This window comes from Jaculus jaculus, chromosome 10, assembly GCF_020740685.1.
Source record: "Jaculus jaculus isolate mJacJac1 chromosome 10, mJacJac1.mat.Y.cur, whole genome shotgun sequence".
Classification (NCBI taxonomy): Eukaryota; Metazoa; Chordata; class Mammalia; order Rodentia; family Dipodidae; genus Jaculus; species Jaculus jaculus.
Genome location: NC_059111.1, coordinates 74917418 through 74940151, shown reverse-complemented (window position 1 = coordinate 74940151; position 22734 = coordinate 74917418). Strand labels below are relative to the sequence as shown.

Sequence of the window (22734 nt, the reverse complement as noted above, 5' to 3'; positions counted from 1 at the left end):
CTTGTGCAGCTGTGTCCACTGACTCTGCTTTCTAGCTCACCCCCAAGAAGGCGAAAAACTGACTTGCTTTTCTTTGGCTCCAAAGTTCAAGAATGGAACAAAGCCCTCTAAATTGGATCCTGATGAGAAAACATCACCAACTTCTCAAAGAATTTCAGATCATTAAGATGCTCTCACTGCACTTGGAGTTGCTGATGAGGCTGTCGAACTGACAGAGGCCAACTTCAATGGAGAAAGGCAAAAAAAAAAAAAAAAGGGAGGAGTGAGGTAGATTTACTGAAAGCATTGTGCCTACAACTTGGCAATTACGGTTTTGTGACTGCTCTGACTAATTTGTACAGATCAAAGATTAGCTCATGTCAGCTTATCTCAGTGGCTGCTAGAATAAACAATAATAACACCTGTATCTTGGTGGAAAACAAACTGTTATACTCCAAATTACACTTGTGTTTCATATATCTCTCTATATATGAAATATATAAAAATATATGAAATATATCTATATATAATCATTTCCAGGATTAGAAAAATGTTGTTATATATCTAAGTCCACCCCCAGAATATATATATATATATATATATATATATATATATATATATATATATATATATATAATATTACTATATATTTATACAAAAAAAGATTTCTAATGGCTGTATTTAAACAAAAACTAAATTGAAAATAAAATACTATACATAAAACATATGAAGAAAGCAAAATCCATTAGTGAATCTCTTAGACCATTTGGAGGCCTTACTGAAAAATTACTGTGAAGATTTCATGAATAAAAACAGACACCCTAAATTTCAGCACTGTATACAAAAGAGACAGTTGTTTTGTCTTATATTTTAAATTTATGAGTTCTAATGGTGGGCACAAGAATTATGACCAGAATTTGTTTTAAGAAACTGTGGTTTGATCTGTATCACCTTATTCCACTTAAATCTAACATCTCCCTTGAACTTTTATTTAAGATATATATATATATATACAAGGCAGATATCAAATCTAATTATTATGAAATAAATTTTTCATGAAAGCACAGAAATTTCATCAATGATTAGCTTAAATTGGCCTGTTCTGTACCATTTAGGTTAGATTATAAAATTATCCTAAGTCCCTTTAAAACCTTATATTTCTACTTAATTTTGCATTATGAGACATCATACTGCTGTAAATATTGTTGGCTATCATACTATTTTTATCAGTTACACTTATTTTGTTTAAGAACTTTCTTTCCCCAAGATTATACAGCTGTGTTTAAGATATTTTTGCTCATCCCATCTCAATAGACTTCCACAATTACTTTATTTTTTTTTTTTAACCAACTAGTAGTGTTGAAAGGTCTCTAGCATTGTAGGTAATGCAAAGTCCATTAGGTCAGACTCTTCATATCATGACATGCAGTAAATTACAAGTGCTTCAAGCAGCTCACTGAATTACAGTTCATCACTTTGAAAGGTTTCCCCACTACAAGACCACAGATATCAGATCTGGCAGTTAGGATCCAATTAACACTTTGGTCAGCATAATCAGGTGGCACGTGTAAGACTTGTATAATTCGTTTACTGCTTCCATGCATCTTCTGCCTGTAGGTAAATTTGTTGCTGTTATTTCAAAGCTGGGAATCAGTATTTCACTTGCTGTTAGGGTGTATTTTAAGTTCCTTTGCAGTATGGTGATGAACTCTCCTTGTCTCAGCAATTTAGATCACTTTTCCTGGAGATATTACAGCATGAGAAATGGTTTGTTTCTGGTAGTTTTGTTTTGTGCTCTTACCATGTCATTATGTGTCTAGGAAAAAATTGCTGGCAATTTTTGCTAAACACATTTTATTTAGTGTATCAAAGACAGTTCTCTCAACGTGATCACTGTGGATCTTGCATAACACCCTGTACACTATAAATGACATATGCAATGACATTTACATGTGTATTGCCATGCAAAACCACTGCCTGCTACACTGAATATAATACTAAGGCAGAATGAAAATAAATAAAATATTCTGATTTGGTGATATTATTTTTATAGCCATAGTCAGTTATTTAGAAGAGGTTCTTCAGGGAAAGATTATTAAGTAAAGAATAGTACATCTCATATTGATAGTACCAGATTTGATATCAGAGTACCATGGCCAGTACTTTGATAGCGACTGCAGCCATACTTTTAAATATTACCACTAACTGGATAGAAATAGGGAAAGAATAATCTGACCCAAAGAATGATGTGGTTTCTTAAAAAAAATGAATATACAAATTCTACTACTGCAAATTTTAAATCACCATGGTCTAATAAATTCTTATCAATAAAAAAGCCTAATAACATTTTATGAAATGGAACCATATTCTATTCACAGTGTTGCTGATTAATTATAAATTACTGTTTCTTTATTCTTCAGTATATGATAACCTAATTCAGATTTATGTTCCAAGATTCAGGATACACATTTCAAATCCAATATCAACTGCTACAGTACCATGAAAACACAGTTAAACATTTTCTTCATAAAATACATTAAATATGATTGCTCTTTATGGATGAATTATAAATGATAATGCTGATGGAAAACATGTCCATATTTGGGTTTTACACAGACAGTTATTTTGTTATTATTGAAAATGATACAACTAGTTTTCACTGTTTCTGTCACAAGTGGCCATTCATTTTTTCATGCAATTAGACTACACCAGAGTGTCCAGCAAACAATGTAAATATGAAAGTTCTTTCTTATGAATGATGAAGAAAATAGTATAAATGGACCATGGATGATACCAACAAGCTTAGCTGAAATATCAGGCATTAGGGTCAGAAAAATTCAAGTTGAATACTGACTCTCTCTTGCTTGCCTTGTCACTTTGATCAAACTATTTAATGTCTCTAAGCCTCTGCTCCTCTGAGAGTAAAACAGGGTACTGATACCTATTTCACTCAGTTATTCTCAGATTTAATTATGATAATGCATGTAAATATATAACATACAGTAATCATGCAGGTTACTTACTGTCTTCTCCTCCTTCCTTCTTTACCCAGCTGAGCTTCTCTTTCAAGGGAGCTGCTTATACTTAAAATTTCCTCATTTTACATACATGGGATAGCAAAACTCTACCCTACCTATAGTCTGCTGAATTAAGATCTGAAAATCAAAATAAAAAGCTCTTGAAGATCCTTCTATCATCTGTGTGATTCCTGAGGGATTTCTCTTAGAAAGTAAAGCAAAACAAAACAAAAAATTAAATTGACACAGAATACCTGTTAACAGTATCTACCAGTTCTGTAATGCTATTTTTTTTATCTTTTCAAGAGGAATATTCTGATATAAAATATATGTCAAGCTGAGCACTTTGCTCTTATCTGTTCTGATGTGCAGCAGGCAAACTCTGTCTGAGAACTCACACACTTACAGATCCCCTCCCAGCCCCAGAAGGAGCCTAAATACCACAGAGGCAATAACTTCTGATGCAGTTAATCATCTGGTTTCTAAATGTTGGAGCACTCTCACCCATACATTTTCTTATGCTTTGGGCTCCATTTCCTGTTTCTGGTTTAGTTTAGATTGGTAAATTGGGAAGCAAAGGATGCTTGTGTCTAGGGTTTCCAATATCCCAACTTTTGTTCTAGGTTCTAATATTAGATTGGATGTCTTCATAATAGAAGTCCTGGCAAAATATGCCGTCACTGTGATTCTCCCAAACAACACACATTTACTTTCTTCCAGTGGGGAAGGGCAAGATGTAATGTGGGGTCAGACAACAGTTCGTGAAGGTCTTGATGGGTGTTAGCAAGGCAAAGTTGGAAAAGGATATCAGGAGGTGGTAATGTACACTTAATTGAGTTTTCTTTTTTCTTTTCTTTCTTAGGGTATTGAATCCAAGGCCTTGTACAAATTAAGTAAACACTCTACACTGAGCTGTATCTAAGTACTCCTTTTGCTTTTAATTTCTAGACAGGTTTACTCATCCAGACTGGCTCTAAACTCACTCTGTAGTCTAGGCATTACAGGTCTATACCACCTAGCCCAGCTTTAAGATGCGTTTTAACAAGTGAGTTAAATATGTTGGAATGCTTCTTAGGCAGAAAGAGGGACTGAAAGTCTTCATATTTTTCCAGATGAAAGCAGGATTTCTTATTATTAAAAGTCGTTCCTCGTGAAGAGGTATAGAATTCATATAGTACAGGTAGGTAAGAGCCAGGTCATAACAAGGCCATGGATAATTAGCTTAGAGTTCATGAATTTCAGTCAGGCCTGGTGGTAAATATCTGTAATTCTAGGAAGTCAAGGCAAGAGATTGCAAGGTCACATCCTGCCTGGGCCACAGAATAAATTCAAGACCAACTTGGGAAACAATAAGACAGGATCTCTAAAAGGCCTGTGGGGTTGCTGTGAAGATAGTTGTTAAAGTGATTGCTGAGCAAGCGGGTGGACCCAAACTCAGACCCCCTAGAACCCACATAAATGTCACAAATGGCCTCAAGTGCCTGTAATCCCAGCACTGGGGGCAATCAAGATAGGTGGTAACTTGTATAGCCAAATCTGTGAGCTCTGAGTTTACTGAAGACCCTGTTTCAATAAATTTGATGGAGAACAATTGAGAAAGAAACCCAACATCTGCCATTGGCCTCTACATGCATGTGCATATAAGTATATATAAATCCACAAAATACTCAAGGACAAACACACACATTCATGTACAGATACATGCCACCCATATGCACACAAAAGAAAAAAAGAGGGAAAAGGGGTATGGTTATAGCTCAATTGTAGGGTGCTTACCTAGTATGTGCAAGAGCCAGATGTTTATTAATCATCTATGGTATGCAAGATATACAGCATTTGCAATGTATGATAGAGATACAAGACCTAAAAGGACTTTATGTAAAGGTTATATATTTTAAAATTTTATTTATTTGTTAAGTAAGTGAGAGAGAGAGAGAGGAGAGACAGAGAGAGAAGTAAATTAAGTTTATAAACTGGCAAGTAAATTTTGATTTCATCTAGGAAGGATATAAAGAAAATGATAAAGAAAAAACATAAGAAGAATCTCTTAAATAGGGTTGGTTGGTCAGAGAAGGCCTCTAACAGGCTATATCAGGCTAAAATCTGAAGGTTGCCAGAGAACCACCTGTGGATAAAATAGGGTTAAAGAAGATTTAATCTGAAGTAGAATCTCATATCAAGTTCTTGAAGTTCTTGAACTTGGTTTGAAGCAAGGACAATGAGATTAGGATATGGCTAAAGACCTCAGCAAGGGCCCCATACAGTCCCCTATTTATATTCTGACAGTAGAGGCACTGCATTAATTGTGCAACTAATTACTTAATGATAATAGTGGAAGTGCTCTGTAAGGAAAAGCAAATCACAGACAAAACTCAGTAAATTGAGAGCCCAGAAAGGAGGCTAAGTCTGGGATGGACATTGAGACAACCTAGGTTGAAAAGTCAGTTTGTCAAAGAGTGTGACAAAAAAATAAAGGGAAAAACTTTTTAAAGAATGAAACCACGAGCTGGGCATGGTAGCGCATGCCTTTAATCCCAGCACTTGGGAGGCAGAGGTAGGAGGGTGGACATGAGTTCGAGGCCACCCTGAGACTACATAGTGAATTCCAGGTCAGCCTGTGCTAGAGTGAGACCCTATATCAAAAAAAGAATGAAACCACAATTAGTCTGGGGAGATGCCTCAGTGGGTAAAATGTTTGCTGTAAATTTATGAAGGGCTGAGTTTCAACCCCCAGAACTCACATAAAAATCAAGATGAAGTGTGTGTAATCACAGCACTGGGGAGATAGAGACACAGGATACCTGGTACTTCCTGGCCAGCTAATCTAAGAACTCGTTTCAATGAGAGATCCTGTCTCAACATAAGGAAGTTAGAAAGTCATTGAAAAAGGTATTGAACATTGACCTTTAGCCTCCAAATGCATGCACATACATGCAAATATACTTGCACACATGTGTATGGCCACATACATATGTACAAGCATAGAAACATGCAGAGAGACAGAAGAAAGAAAGAGAGATGGAGAGAAAATGAAGCCATGATCAATATAATCAAGTGAACTAAAAAGCTTAGCTAGATAATATTCTGTGCCTTGTTCAATTTGGAGTACTACTGAGTTGCATTAGATATCTAAATGGTATTATCTCTAAAGTCATTTTGTAGAACAGTGAAGAGGAAGCAGGCAGTAATAGACAAAACATTATTCCTTGAATTAAGTAGCTTATGATGAGAGTATACCACAACTGCCAAAATATAAATGTGTGTGAGTTTCAGGGAATTAATTTTTCTTTGGCTGGGGGGGCTTTTGAGGTAGGATCTCACTCTAGCTGAGGCTGACCTGGAACTTACCATGTAGTCTCAGTGTGGCCTCGAACTCAGGAGATCCTCCTACCTCTGCCTCCCAAGTGCTGGGATTAAAGGCATGTGCCACCATGCCCAGCTATTTTTTTTAAATTTATTTAATTTTTTTTTTTTTTTTTTTAGAGAGAAATGAAGGCATGCATCTCTCCTGAGCTACATAAAGAAGCAGAGATGAAAATGTTGCTGCAATATGAGGAACAGAAGCAAAACTCACTAGTAGGGAGGCATGACACCCAGAACAATAGCTGGATGACCTAATGGGTTTTAGGGTTACTTACAGGACATGGCTGGTGAGTTGTTTATAGGAGCATGGGTACCTTACCAGCTGTTACACCTCTTACAAAAAATGTGTCTCCTTCTCCCAGTAGCTTATATATATCCTCAAGGAGTGTATACTTGTATGGCCTTCTTCACTAGCTAGCCTAACTGCTTATAAATGCCTAAAGATGGATGGGGCCTTCTGAACCACGTACCCCTTCATGACAGAATGGTGAGGGGCCCACTCTTGTTCAGGTAATCTGCTGATAATCACAGCTGCTGAGATTCGCAACTTATAAAATAAATATTTTCCAAGAATCATACTTTGAAAATTCAGTGAAATGAAAAATATATCATGGTAACTACTTTCCACCAGTTCTAAATTCAGATGAAAAACTTCCTGAGCAAAACCTCAACATAGTTTAAAAGTAACTATGCTATGACCCAAGGGCCTAAGAGATGTCTGAAAGATTTGGTTAGGATGAAGAGAGCTTTTCATGGACTCTATAGGAACTAAAGACATTGAATTTTTAAGAATATATTTATTGATTTGTCAGAGGAAGAGAAAGAGAGAGAGAGAGAGAGAGAGAGGGAGGGAGAATGAGCATGCCAGGGCCTCCAGCCACTGCAAACAAACTCCATGGACCACCTTGTGCATCTGGCTAATGTAGGTACTGGGGAATGAAACCTGGGTCCTTTGGCTTTGCCGGCAAACGCCTTAACCACTAAGCAATCCCTCCTGAGTTTTAATTTGAAATAAACAGATGAGAGGGCAATTAGATAAAATGTATCAGCCTTTTTTTTCGAGAACACCATGAGAATATAATTTACAGTTATATGGGATTTTTATTCTATAACTATCCAAAGTTTGATGAATGTTATTATCTGATACATCTGACAAAACTTTATAGTGGTGAACTATCACCAATCTTTTAGGTTTATAAACATAATACAATATCATAGTGAAACTCAAGCCTGCATTGACACTTAACAGTAGCAATATTTTGGTCAGGATAATGACATTACATCACAGTTCCTTCAAAAGACTCCAGTGACACCTTCTACATTCTTAATTTTCTTTTGAGGGTTGTTTTTATTGAGCAGAGTTTTATCTGAACACTTCCTAATCCTCACTTATTCATTCACTCGGTCCTGCGGAAAAGACAAAGATTCTTTGTTTTTTGTAACATGTACTTCATGACTCCATGAAGCTTACAAGTTTGTCCATTTACAAGTTTTGGATTCTAGGCATGGTGTCTGTAGCAAGAGATGCAGAAAGATTGGTGGTAAAAGAGTCAAAATTCAGGAAGGGCAAGCTTTCTAGCTTTTCTTCCCATGCTAGTATGGCTAGTCAGCACTGAAACCCAGGTAGCTATGGGTAGGAGGGGTGCTGTTTCCATATCCTTCTCAGGATCTTCCAGAGCAAATCCAGTATATCAAATCCTGTGCTCTAACAGACCAGAGTATTTTCTTTTTATTTTTTTTTTCTCCACAAGAAACTAAGAGGAATGAAACCTGCTGATCTGAAGTATGTCTAGCTTCATCAAGAGGAACTTTTAAAAGATCTGTTACTATGTGATTTTTCCATATAAAGATATTCTATAAAACCCATAAAATAGCTTTAAATTTTATTTCATTCTTATACTATTTCCAATTCCTTACTTTTCAGAACATACTCCCTAGCCTACAACCTTCTATCCTACTTCCTCCTACTCCACTTCCTTTTATCTGCACATTTTAGCCATGAAGTCATTGCTTGTACACAATGAAGATTAATAGCAGTAATTGAATGTTGTCTGTAGAGGTGTTTTCATTTGGAAACAACAATTCCAGTTATAAGTAAAGCTAAGTGAAATTTGGATGGGTAGATCGATGAAGAGGACAACTTCTTTGGAGGCCTATTAAGCAGAGGAAAAGTAATCAAAGAAATTATAAAGAAGAAATTCAATTTTTTGGAGGGGGGAAATATATTTATTGAAAAGAGGTTTCTCCACTACCACTTCAGTTTTGAGTGGGTATTATAGGAGATTCTTCTGAGCATCAAGATTAAAATGGGTGTGGGAAGATGTCTTAGTGATTAAAGTACTTGCTATACAAGAAAGAAGTCCCGAGTTCAAATTTGAAGCACCTGTATCAATGCCAGGAGGACCTCTGGGCTTCCTGGGGAGGTAGTCTAGCCAAATTGGTGAGCTTCTGATTCAGCGGAAGACTCTCTCTTAGTGAATAATGTGGAGAATGACTGAGGAAATACACGCAATGTCAACCTCTGGCCTCCACATGCATGTGAGAACAAGTGCATCTGAACCTGCTAATGTGCCTACAAACATGCAAACATGCATACATACATGTATTACCATGTATGTAGACACAAAGAAGAAAGACAAGGATTGTTTTTACTGCAGGGTCTTCAACATACTGGGCCCCTCAATACTGAAATGAAAGTGAATAGGGTTGGAATTAGACTAGTCTTTTAAAAATGTTTATTCAATTATTTTTTTGAGAGCAAGAAAGTGGAAGGTAGATAGAGATGAGGAATGTCAGGACTTCTAGCCACTGCAAACAAACTGTAGACACGTAAGCCACCTTGTGCATCTAGATTTATATGGGTACTAGGCAATAAAATCTGAGTCCTTTTGCTTTGCCAGCAAGTGCTTTAACCACTGAGCAATCTTTCCAGCCCTAGACTAATCCTTTATAAGTGTTCTGATAAGAGGCAATGTAGTAAGCCTTGTTTAAAAAAATCCTTGCAAAAAAATTGAGATTAAATTTCACTTATTTTTTATAAGGCTTATGGAGTAAGGGGGTATATGCACAATCTTTTCATGTGGTTCAATGAAGAGTCATTACAGATGAGGGCAATACCACTGGCACTTTCGATATGCCACACCCACTCACTACAGATCCCTAGAGACACATTTCTTATGCCTTAACCACAGCATGACACATACTTTATCTCATACACTCTCTTCACAAAATTTCAACATTGAAATGACAGTATCTGTATAATAAAACATAGAAGATGTAAAAAGTTAGCTTAGCTTAGAGTTTTCTTTCATTTTCAATAAATAATTCACATTGTAGAACCTCTGATTTCCACATACTTTTTCTGTTCTTTATGCATGTAAACATTTTTACTATCTCACTGAGAAATTCATCTCATGAAATACGTATGTTTCTTTTCACCCTGTGGTCCTTAAAGACAGAAAGGGTGCAACATCCATTTATATAAACATAACACCTCACATGTTGCTGGCATACAGTATTGCTGGCATACAGGTGCTGAATGAGAATTTAGTGACTATAGATAAACCATAGAACAATGTAGGAAAAGTATACCAAACTAATCTTTGTATTCTGTTGATGACTGACTACTGAGTAGCTATTCAGTTCACACCTAGACAATGAAAATTGCAACTATGTGGCTTCCTTGTCTCCAAGTGATAAGCCTTGTGAGAGTTAATGAACAGGGATAATAATAAGAGGATATTGGCAAGCAAAGATCAAAGTACAGCAAAGGGAAAAGGTGAAATTCAATTGAAACCTATAAATATTTTAAATGCACACACATATATGAAGAAGGTCACTATGGAATATTGAAACAGTTGCCATTGGAGACATAGCCAAAATTATGAGAGGCCAGGTAAGAGCTCATCTACATAAAGAAGGAGAGTGCTACAAAATAGTGAAGATACACCAGTGGAAATTAGCACTGACTACAGCAAAACAAAATGTTATGCTAAAGAAATTCCCAGAGACATGTCACTAAATTGAAGGTTCAAAGAGGAAAACTTTGAGAAGTAGTGTGACAAGTCACTGAGGTGTGGAGGAGAAGTATGGAAAGCTCATGTAAGTAGTATGCACATCTGGAGTTCATTTGCAGTGGCTAGAGGCCCTGGTGTATCCATATTCATTTTCTCTCCCCCTCTCTCTTTCTCCGTGCAAATAAATAAATAAATAAATAAATAAATAAATAAATAAATAAATAAAATAACAAGTAAATAGTACCCCCCAAAAATGAGTCAAATAAACTTTGTTAAATGAGTTTTCTCTTCATAATCTTCCATGTTTCAGAATGAATAGACAGAGCCAGATGTGGTAGAACATATATGTCCCAGGTGCTCAAAATGAGGCTGTTGTAAAAGGGTGGCAACCAGAAGGTCAGCTGTCCTTGTTACAAAGTGACAGCCTGACTCACAAAGCAAACACAAAGAGGAGAAGGAGTAGGAAGAGAAAGAAGGGACAATTACAGTTATGTCTCCAGTTTCACAGAACATTTCAAGCTTTTGTAGATGGTACCTTGAACTTATTTTTGTGTCTGGTTTGTGACTTGAGTTTGACTAACTCACCTACTGGCCCTTGAAGCACATGCACCTGTCTTCTCTGGGTTGAAATCTGAAAATACTGCTGTTCCTAATACACATGCAAATTTTTGGCCAGCCCCCACTCCACACCTGATTCAGAGCCTAGGGAAGGAAGCTCTTTGGTCACTGTGGCTCCTATCTCCTGAAGGGCACATTAGCCTCCCTGTCAGCTAAACTCAATATCTCAAGGTAATTTTTATTCTTTCTTCAACCTCAATTCTATTTTCAATCAGTCAGTAACTACTGCCCAATCATTTCTACAATGCCTCTCCATCTGCACTCTCCCTGTGCCATTCACACTCCCTTAAGCCTTAGTTCTGTGCTTCACCATTTTTCACTTGAACTATTGTTACAGTCTTTGAAGTGGTCTCTAGGTCTCTAATGTCTTGCTTCTCCAATCAATACTACTTATTGTTACTAGAATTATCTTCCCAAATTACAAATCGCATCATGCCACTACCCTGTCAAAGACTAAAAAGACTTCCCAACACTATAAAGGACTTTATTGTCTTTCTTGAAATTCAAAGTCTATCAAATTCTACCCCTAACCTCTGTCCAGGTCCAGAGCTCTTCAAAGCAAAAATCTGAGACAGTGCCAGACCCTGAGCACAGGAGGCACTTCTGCTGTCCTCCAGGTTATTAACCTCAAAATACTATGATATCCAACCACTCTGATCAACCATTATTGTCCTCATCATTCATGACTCTTGTACATTGGCAATCCTAAAAATATGATCCCCAAGATATGTGACTTAATAATGAATTGATTCTCTCCAATGAACTCATTTCAGTTGTTCCATTGTAATTTATCTCGCTGTGCCTTTTATGATAATTCTTCATACACAAACCAGACTAGGAAAATAGCCTTGCATAACCTAGTAAAATGATGGGTTCAAACATATTCTTTACATTATCAGGAATTACATGTAATATGTGAGCACTGATACTAAAATATACACAGAAATGCTCATTATTTTCACTGAGTTTGGTTGTGCAAGCCTTTCATCCCAGCTACTCAAGAGGCAGAGGCAGGAGGACCACAAACTGGAACCCAGCTTAGAAAACTTAATGGAACCCAGTCTCAAAAGGAATTGTAAAAGGACAGCTGGTTGGAGGTATGGCTCAGTGGTAGACTATTTGCTTAGCATGGATGAGGCTCTATTTAAAACCCTGGTACTAGAAAAAGTAAACAGCTTATAATTCATGTCGAATAGGAAACAAAACAAGACAATTTTTCTTTCTTTCTTTTTTCCTTCTTTCCTCCCTCTTTCTTTCTTTCTTCCTTCCTTCCTTCCTTCCTTCCTTCCTTCCTTCCTTCCTTCCTTCCTTCCTTTCCTTCCTTCCTTCCTTCCTTCCTTCCTTCCTTCCTTCCTTCCTTCCTTCCTTCCTTCCTTCCTTCCTTCCTTTCTTTCTTTCTTTCTTTCTTTCTTTCTTTCTTTCTTTCTTTCTTTCTTTCTTTTTTGCTATTCCCAGGAATAGTGTTTAAATACATATGCTAACAGGTCAAGATGGTAAGAAGTGAGGGATAGGCTGCCATCTTGCAATGGAATTATGAATAATTTGATTTTTCTCTTACTCTTACTAAGCAACAATTTTGAATTAAACCACAGTGTGGTCCTGTCCATGCTTTTAAAATAGCATTTAAAAATTTATCATGTGTATTCACATTTCTAAAGTCATCATATCATTAGTCAGATCACATAATCTCATTATCCAGCATTAATTGATTCAGAAGGGCCAAGACATGTGAAAAAAATATGTAAGAGGCAGAAATGGTACTTGACCTGATTCAATTTTACAATGTTTAACTCCAAATCTAGGGTGCTGTTCCTCACCCTCACTATAGTTGAGTTTTCTTGAATTCTCACCATCCCTAAGAACACCATTTTCTAATTGAGCATTAGGATTTAAGTGAGATTTATTAATGGTCTCAATAGGCTTGCATACTTAATATGGTGACAACAGAAATTATTGGAATACATTGCGGAGTGAACAGAGGTATGATTAATAATTACTTCAGAGGGTATAGGTAAGTAAGACTGCCCTGGGAAGTCTTAGACTTAGAATGTGTCCGCCACCCAATAGGCTTAAGATTGGAAAGAAGACAACTATGAATTATTCATTTTGACATACTTATTGGTTTCTAGTGAAAAAAATCTAGGTTTATAGCAGTGATGTTGTTCATATAACTCAAAAGACCCCCAGTAAATAAATAACACAATGCACAGAGGTAGGAGGATCACCATGAGTTCAAGGCCACCCTGAGACTGCATATTGAATTCCAGGTCAGCCTGAGCTAGAGTGAAACCCTACCTAGAAAAACAAAAACAAAAACAAACATGCTAATATGTGTAAGTACTGAAATTTATCTCTTAATCCAAGGTGAAACAACATCTCCAAATAACTTCAAAATACTTCTTGTTCAGTCAACATCTAAAACCATTCTTGCAATGAAAAGGTAGGTAGTACAAATATCCAGCATTAAGCAATTTTTTTTTTTTTAGTTAAGAACTTTATTGTATGGATATCTTCTATATTGGTCACATTCCCATTGTATTATACTCATGTTTCCTTTCCCTCTCATTCCACTGAAGGCCCTCCTCAGAGGGGATATCAATATTCAGTGTTGGTGGTAGAAATATGTATAGAAATAGAACAAGTGTAAACTGTGAAAGATATGCTTTCACTATTAGGTTGCAAATCAAGGTTTTAAAAATTCCTATAGTACTGGTTGGGAAAAGTAACAATACAAAAAGCTAAGTCAAGTACACTGAGAATGTATATTTTCTTTTAAATTATTTTTTATTTGAAGTAGAGAGAGATAGAGAGAAGAGAGACAGATACAATAGGCATGTCATAGCCCCTAGCCACTGCCAACAAACTCCAGAAGCATGTGCCAACCCATGTATCTGGCTACACGTGCATAATGAACTTGTGTCGTTAGGCTTTGCAGGCAAGCATCTTAACCTCTAAGCCATCTCTCTAGCCCCTGAGAATGTTGTTAATGATCAAAATTCACAGAAACTCTTTTCTTAGTTGTCCAGTAATGAGCAAGGGTTTGATATTAATTAATTAATTAATTAATTAATTAATTAATTAATTAATTATATAATGTTGATACCAATGAACTTAAGACTCACTTTTGATGAGCTTGTATTGGACAGCCTCCTGTGTTTTTCTTATCTTTTCTTCTTTTCTTTTCCTCTCTCTTTGTTTCTTCTTGATATAAGATCTTTCTTACTCTGTAGCCCAGGCAAGCTTGAAATCAACCGTGTAGCTCAGCCTGGCTTCAAACTTGTGGCTATCCTCCTGAATCAACCTCTTTATTTTTAATGTATTTTATTTGAGAGAGAGAAAGGGAGGGAGGAAGGAAGGGAGATAGGAATGGAGGGAGGGAGAGAGAAAGAATATGGGCATGCCAGGGCCTCTAGCCACTGCAAACTAACTCCAGACATGTGTCCCCTTGTGCATCTGGCTTACATGTGTCCTTTGACTTTGCAGGCAAACTTCTTAACTACTAAACCATCTCTCCAGCCCCTGACTCAAACTCTTGAATGCTGGGATTAGAGAAATGAGCCACCATGTTTAGCTGCAACCTGTTTTGTTGCCATTGACTTGATGCCAAGGAAGCCTGGCCTGATAGTGGAAAATAGTATCCCAGCAGAAAAATTTCTAGTTCTTTATAATGTCCATTGGTCTGCTGATTAAACTACAATTAAATGGCATAGTGATATTAGAGTATGAACCTGTTCAAAGTCTACGAATTAGCCAATAATGTTTTCATGTTATTTTTAGTGTCAAATTTTATGTTATTTTGGGGGGCAATTTTAACACTTTAAGGGAATACAAATAATTTTATAATGTTTACAATATTACAATTTATATAGTATTGTTTTTCATTTTTGGTAAGGAACTTTAGTACACACACACACACACACACATATATATATGTATATAAATATATAAATAAATATACTATATATATATGGACATGTTTGTATGTTTGTGGGCACATTGGCAGGTTCATATATATATATATATATATATATATGTATATATATATATATATATATATGAATTTATAGGTCATTTTTTTCTTTTTTTAAATATTTTTTGTTCATTTTTTATTTATTTATTTGAGAGCAACAGACACAGAGAGAAAGACAGATAGAGGGAGAGAGAGAGAATGGACACGCCAGGGCTTCTAGCCACTGCAAACGAACTCCAGACGCGTGCGCCCCCTTGTGCATCTGGCTAACGTGGGACCTGGGGAACCGAGCCTCGAACCAGGGTCCATAGGCTTCATAGGCGAGTGCTTAACCGCTAAGCCATTTCTCCAGCCCCATTTTTTTTCTTTTTAATATAAAATTCTTTAGTAGTTACTAAAATAGGTAAAATAAACACTAATATTTTAATTTTTTGTAATATACATGTCTAATGATGGATAAATATAGAAAATAAAAACAGAAGTACTAATAATTTGAATGTTTTCATGGCTACTATCGTAGGTAGCATTTATGTAGTCTTCTTGTATGAAATTTAGGTTATTTTCATTGGAATATACAGAGCATGTGGTACTAATATGTTCTTATATTAGCAGTAAAACACAGAAAACCATAACAAATATTGCCTTGTATGAGCTAAACTCAAAACTGTCACAGGTATTGCCTAGGTATTCTTACAAGTCATAAGTAAAAATGTTATTCAAGATACATGGACAGTGCCTTTTCTATTTCTTCCTTTTTCACAGTTTCAGTTGGCTATGGGAAGCTGTGGTCTGAAAGTATTAAATGTGATATTAAAGTAGAGCAGGGAGATAGAAATAAAAATAGTTTTAAACAAATATTTTTATTAGTGAGAGAATAGGTGTTCTAGGAAATCTTGCAGCTTCAAATTAACTCCATATGCATGAACCTGTTTGTGCTTCTGGGTTTATATGGGTGCTAGGGAAAGGAATCTGGGCAAGCATGCTTTACAAGAAAGCTCCTTTACTGCTGATCCATCTTCCCAGCCCAGGGAAAGTTTTAAGCAGGGATGAGGTGGAGGAATGGGGTAGAGGGGGTGTTGAAATTAGCCTAAACAAAGGATGTATGAAAAGAAACCTTATGGAGAGCTGGAGAGATAGCTTAGTAGGTGGTGTTTACCTGTGAAGCCAAAGGACCCAGGTTTGATTCCCCATATGCCCAAGGTGGGACTTGTGTCTGGATTTTGTTTGTAGTAGCTAAAGGACTTGGCATACCCATTCTCTCCTTCTCTCTCTTTATTCTCCCTCTTTATCTACTTCTTTTGATCTCTCTCAAGTAAAATGAAATTAAATTAATATAAAAAAACCTTATGGAATCCTACTACTTTGTAAACTAATACAAATAACAAGGTATAGGAAAAAAAGAACTTGAAGGAAGGTGGCTTATATGGGTAGATAAACCTGCTCCAGAATCCATAGTTTATTAATCAAAAATCTCACTGCCAGAGGTGAGAGATTTCCCAATGAGTTGTTGCTTAAGGGAGCAATGCACGGATGCTCTAGGTTTCCCAACCAAACAATATGAGTCCTTATTGCTGAAGACACACATGCTTTGTTTGCTGGACATAGGAAATCAAGCTGGAATTGAACTGGAAGCTTCCTTTTGGATAAGTTTCTTGGCTCTAACGTGCTATGCAAACTACTACTGGGATAACAGACATCAATGTGCCTATCTAACTATGGGGTCCTGCCAGACAACATCTGACAATTGTTGCAATAATGGTGTGATTGTTGTGGGACTAACCAATTGCTTTCTGATTGGATTTAAGTTCTGCTCCACAGCAAGAAAGTCATGCCTGGTACTGGAAACCTGGTCAAAAGCTACAGACACCAAGAAGGAACCAAATCTACCTCTATTCTAAATGGACAAGTTATCAAACTGCCTTCTAAATATCTATGTTCATATACACTGATTAATTCTGTTTTCCACCTCTATCACAGAACTCTCTCTCTTTAATGTGAAAAAAAGGACAATGTGCAGAGGGACAGCTGGCAAGTTGCATAGATAAGTTACTACTGTGTGCTCAATCCTAAACTGGACATCAAGACCACCTCCCACCCAAAACCACTGGCAATTTGCCCATACTCCAGTTAATAACATTCTATTCGTGCTCATGCAAGCTACAGTAATTTAACTGAGTGGGTAAAATTAAAAAAAAAAAAAGCATGCCCATAGGAAAGGGATTAGTTTGCAAGAGGAATGGTTTTAGTGGAGTGGGAGGGAAATGGGAGCAGTAGATGATTAAGATCAAAATATATTGATATATGAAACAGTCAAAAAATAAGAAAAGATACTTCAGCAACAAGGAATAACAAATAACTTCCAGTAATTATAGAGCACCAGATAAAAATTCAAGATTATAAACATTGACAATGTTATGAATAGATAGTCTAATCATGTACATCTATATATACACATATATCAAAGTGTAGAAAATAATGGCAAAATTTACATTTCTACTGAATCTAAAACAATTAAAAAAGACCAAGAAGCTTTAAAAAAATGTTAAAGATTTAAAATTACTGAGGATTTTCAATCCTTTTGAGATTATTTAGCAATAAAAGTAAATTTAAGAAATTCCAAGATGGGTATGGTGGTACAATCCTGGCACTTGGGAGAGGCATGATTTCATAACCAACCTGAGTTGGACAGTAAGTTATCTAAAAAAAAATAAGATGTAATGATCATAACATTTATAGAAATAAATTGAAGACCTTTCCATATATTTGAATTTACACAATGAACTCCTGAACAATAGATATTCCAGAAATAAATCATAATAATTTTAGATGATATTTTAAGGTGAATGACTATGAGACTACAATATATCCAATTACAACATACAGTAATTTTGTGCCTAAAGAGAAATGTATAGTTGAATTGAATATATTTGAAACAAAGATTTTAAAAATGAATGAATTATGAGCCCAGTTTAATAGATAAAAAATGGGGCAACAAACAAAGTTAGAGGGAAAAAAGGAGTGAATTTAATAGCAAAAATTAATGCAATCTGGATCAATTGTTGACAGATGCATGTTTGTGACCAAAAGCACACTAAGTTTTGTTGCACAGGAATGATTTGTCCTCACCAAAGGGCTTCCATTAACCTGCAAGGTGCATACTCTTTAAAGAAAAACACTGTTTTTATTAAGTAGACATTTGTATGGACACATCATGTTTTAGTACCATCATTTCCCTCCTCCCTGCTCCCATTCCACTGAATGCCCTTCTTAGTGGGGTTGCTGTATTCAACATGGAGTTGTGGGTTATGAGTTGTAAGAATAGCAGTCACTCATTGTGGTAGGAAGGGGCAATGCCTCTGGATATCCCCTCCCACCCCGTGGCTCTAACCTTCTTGCCCCCTCTTCCTGAAATTCCCTGACCTGAGGCATGGTGGGTGCATTTTAAGTCTATTTTAGTGTGCTCTTAGCAACTTCTGGATTTTGTTTTTCAGAAGGCAGTGAGAATCAAGGACAATCAAAATGGTGCATACTCTTTTGGACAGATTTAATTAACTCTTAGTTTTCATGACTTCGGAAATGAAAGCAGGATGAGTGCTATGTGCTTTAGTATAGGACACAGCCTCTATAACTATCCAGCTACTCAACCTGCTTTGCTTTAGTAATGGGATGAAGTTGTCATCTTTCTAGTATATATGCAAATACCTGAGTGTCAGATACTCTTGCATGAGAGTTCCAGTACATAATAACTTACCATAAGACACTGGTAAGAATCTGGACACTTGAAAGTGGACCATAAGGCATGTGACATCAGAAATAGACCTATCTCCTCACATGAGCAGTATTATGTTTGCATAGAAGTTTTAAAATACATTCAGTGTAGTTGAATCTGGGACATTTGAGTGGCTTGGGCTTTAAGGAACTGCCTACATGTGATAGGAGCTGGGCTTTGGACTTCAGGCACAGCGAAACATTCTGGCTCTGGAGAAGTGCCCCTGCACCAAGGATGCACTTCTCATCTCCAGGTTGGCAACTCTAACCTTACAGATTCATATGAACTGACTGCTTTCTGCAAGACTGCACACAGAAATAGCGCTTTCAAGTTTGCTGCACAGATTTAAAATATTTATCTTCAAAATATGAACAAAAAGAAGAGCTCTGGATTTTCCTTCCAATAAAGACAAAAGAAATACACAGTTTTTTTTTTTGAACTATAATGATTCTGAATTACTTCTGATTAACACAGAAAATGGATGGCTACTCCAGTGTCTGTGATTACATTACATTGCAATGGAGAGAAGTCACTAATGGGCACCTCTGAGGTCAGGATAGAGACTGTAGCTTTCAAATTTGTTTATTAATGAGCCCAGAACAGGGCTGTACTTCCAGGATGTCAAGCTTTGTTAAGAGAATAACATCTGAAGTACTGTTAAAACCTTAAACACCAGACCAAGAATATCACCCTAATGTATAGTTTCTGAAATAACTCTCTTCCAAATGACTAGGATGTGTTTAGAGGGGATATTAATCAGAAAAACTGCCAGTTTTTCATCAATGGCGAGAGGAAAATGGGATATTCAAGATGCTGAAAAGAATTACTGCAAATATATGTGCACTTTTGGCCACTGCTTTTTGATGAAGAAAATATTGTGCATAATAACTCAAGAATATATTTAACATAAATTATATTTGCATGAAATAATGTTTATTCATATGGTCAGATACATAATGGCTTGCTTGATAAATGGCTGATTAGTCTTATAATCAGCCCAAGAGGGACCTGTTTCAAAAAACTCTCTCTTGGGAACATCTGACTTTCTAGATATTTTCCTTTTGCCTTTGAATAGTGAAATAGTACATACAGAAATGGGCACACAAAATAGGCTTATCCGAGCTTCTAGTTTTCAGTCCAGGCATTGTTTTCTCAGGCTGGGGGGTGTGGGTAATTCCAGTAAGAGCTCATGGAAAACTCCAAAATTCCAGAAGTACAATCAAGGAGTCAAAGGAAAACCACTCTGACAAAAGGGACCTACTTCAAGGTGACATATTCAAGGGACCCATGGTTTGTTACTGTGCTTATATGAGGAAAATGCTGTATTTCTGGTGAAAATACAGAGTTGTTGCCCCCATGACAATTTTTAATCACTGTGCATTAATGCTGAGATTGTTGTCTCCACCAGAGAGAACCTGACATGGTCAAACGTGGAGTAAACGGAAATATTCACCTTTGGTTTGATTGTGTTTGCCTGCTGAAGGTCGACTTGCTTTCTGTTGCATGTCTTGCTTTTGTATGATTCTCTTTGCATGGCTCTTTCCTCCCATCAACTCCAGTTGTGACAATTTAGAATTCTCATGAATAAACTTCACTCAGAACTTCCAGACTGATATGTCATCCAAAGTATCCTCACATTACTGTAACTCATATTACTGTAACAATGGGCTACGTTTTGATCCTTAGGCTATTTTTGGCTTGGAAAATTAAAAGTACATGGATGTTATCACTAGAAATTGTTAATTTTCCTATGACCTCAAAAGAAATGTTTACTCCTAATTTGATAGTCAGTTAATGATAATAAAAGCATATACTACTGTTGGGCATGGTGGTGCACACCGTTAATCCCAGCACTCGGGAGACCTGGTAAGAGGATCACTGTGAGTTAGTGGCCACTTTGGGGCTACATAGTGAATTCCAGGTCAGCCTGGACTATAGCGAGACCCTATCTTGAAAAAAACGCACAAATAATAATAATAATAAAAAAAGAATATACTACATATAGGACAATTTATTTCTACAAGTTTCTTAACTGTCTACTATGAGTGAATTTGGATGTCTACTAGCTTCTGTTCTTATAATTATTAATAAACTCTTTCAGGAAGGAAAATAAATCAGGCTATAATATTTTAAAATCCCACCGGGAGTGGTGGTGTGCACCTTTAATCCTAGCACTCGGGAGGCAGAGTTAGGAGGATCACCATGAGTTCGAGGCCACCCTGAAAGTATATAGTAAATTCCAGGTCAGCCTGGGCTAGAGTGAGACTCTACCTAGTAAAAAATATGTTACAATCCCACATAATATAATCTTTAGTAGTGTTAGGTACAAAGTTCTAAACTAATAGTGTTTTACTGGAGTCTTAGAGCTGTTGTCAGGTGAGTTGCTAATAGTTTTCTGCTCCCGATTATGTAAATAAATGGTTGGTATATTTTAAAAAATAGAAAAAATTAGTATAGATATGTTGTGGTTAATTATAAGACAGGAAGTTAACATAGTAAAACCTGTAGCAGAAGAGTATAGTAATTACTCTAGAGAAATTAAACCAGAATAGAATTTTTGCTTCTCTCAGTTATTAAGCAGGAATAACCAATTAGTTCAGGTATTATATATGTAATTTGATGTACTGTAAGAATGTCTTTTTCTTAAGAGTGTTTCTTCATTATTTAAGTTCATTATGTTATAAATAATATGAATTTTTTCTTTGCAAAGATGAAAAAGTCTTAAAGGTTGGAATGCTGTTTTTAATAAAAATTACAAAATAAATTACTTACTCTAACTTCCACTTGTTTGTGTGTATGTGCATATGCCTGAGCACATGGGCATGTATGTGAATGCATGTGGAGGTCAGAGGTCAACCTCTAATGTTGTTCCTTCCAAGGTTGTCTACCTTCTATTATATATGGGTTCTTGAGATTGAACTAACATCTTCATGCTTGTTGGGCCATGCCTCCATCCCCTATCTTCCATTTCTTGCTTTTGACTTTCTAGTTTTTTTTCAGGTAAACTACAACCCTGGGAAAATATCTTTATATTTATATATATGGTTTATTTTCAAGCAGACAGAGATAAAAGAAAAACAGAAGAGAGAATGGGCATGCCAGGGCCTCCAGCAGCTGCAAATGAACTCTGGATGCATGTATTATATTATTCAGATCACTTTGTGTAACTGACTTTACATGGGTACTGGAAAATTGAATCTGAGTTATTAGGCTTTATGGACAAGTACCTTAACCAGTGAACCAACTCTCCTGCCCCCCCCAAAGTATTTTTTATGTAATTAATATAGACACTATATGCAGGTATATACATTGAACACTTATTTCTTCCTCCTGATATTTAGAAACTTAATAAAACCATTATTTGGAATTTTAACTGGAATTGTGTTCCAACTTGGTATGCATTTCTTATGAATATAGCCTTGGATTAAGTACTTCCATGTCCAGAAGGCATCCATGAAACATTAGAACCAGTGTTTTCCTCCCCATCACTTGAGTTTTAAATATCTCCAAATTGAAGCTCTCTTATTTGGTACTGTCTGCTTTTGCAAAGTTTACCTTATTCACTTGTTTTATGCTGAGCTTATGTGACCAAATGAGACCAAAGTCAAGCAGTCAGTGTCTCTCTGTCCAAGTGTATCTTCATTCTGCTGTCCTTTTGCTAAGCCTGGCTGAAACAAAGTACCTATCAGGCATCTGTTCTAATGCATAATGCCACTGATTGTGATTGACAGCCTAATTAAATCGTGGGTGAGAGTGATGGTTGGATAGGTAACCCAATGGATATAATTTGCCTAAACTGAAGATCCCATTAGCCCCACAGGGTAAACTTAACAGATGAACTAGAATTTTTTTTTCTTAGAAAGAGTTCATATTTTATACATTTCATTATAAAGAATTATGTCAAAGCTCTTTATTACTAAAAAATGTACTTCAACATATAAGAACTGGATTACTAAGTTCTCATCATTGCTCCAAGGACTGGTCTTTACATAGTACCCACAC

General features: G+C 36.3%; 1 protein-coding gene across 15 annotated transcripts in view; it reads right to left on the bottom strand.

Annotated features, from left to right (window-relative positions):
* Positions 1-22734, bottom strand: part of Foxp2 (forkhead box P2) — a 567416-nt gene that overhangs the window by 79488 nt on the left and 465194 nt on the right. The window lies entirely within an intron of this gene.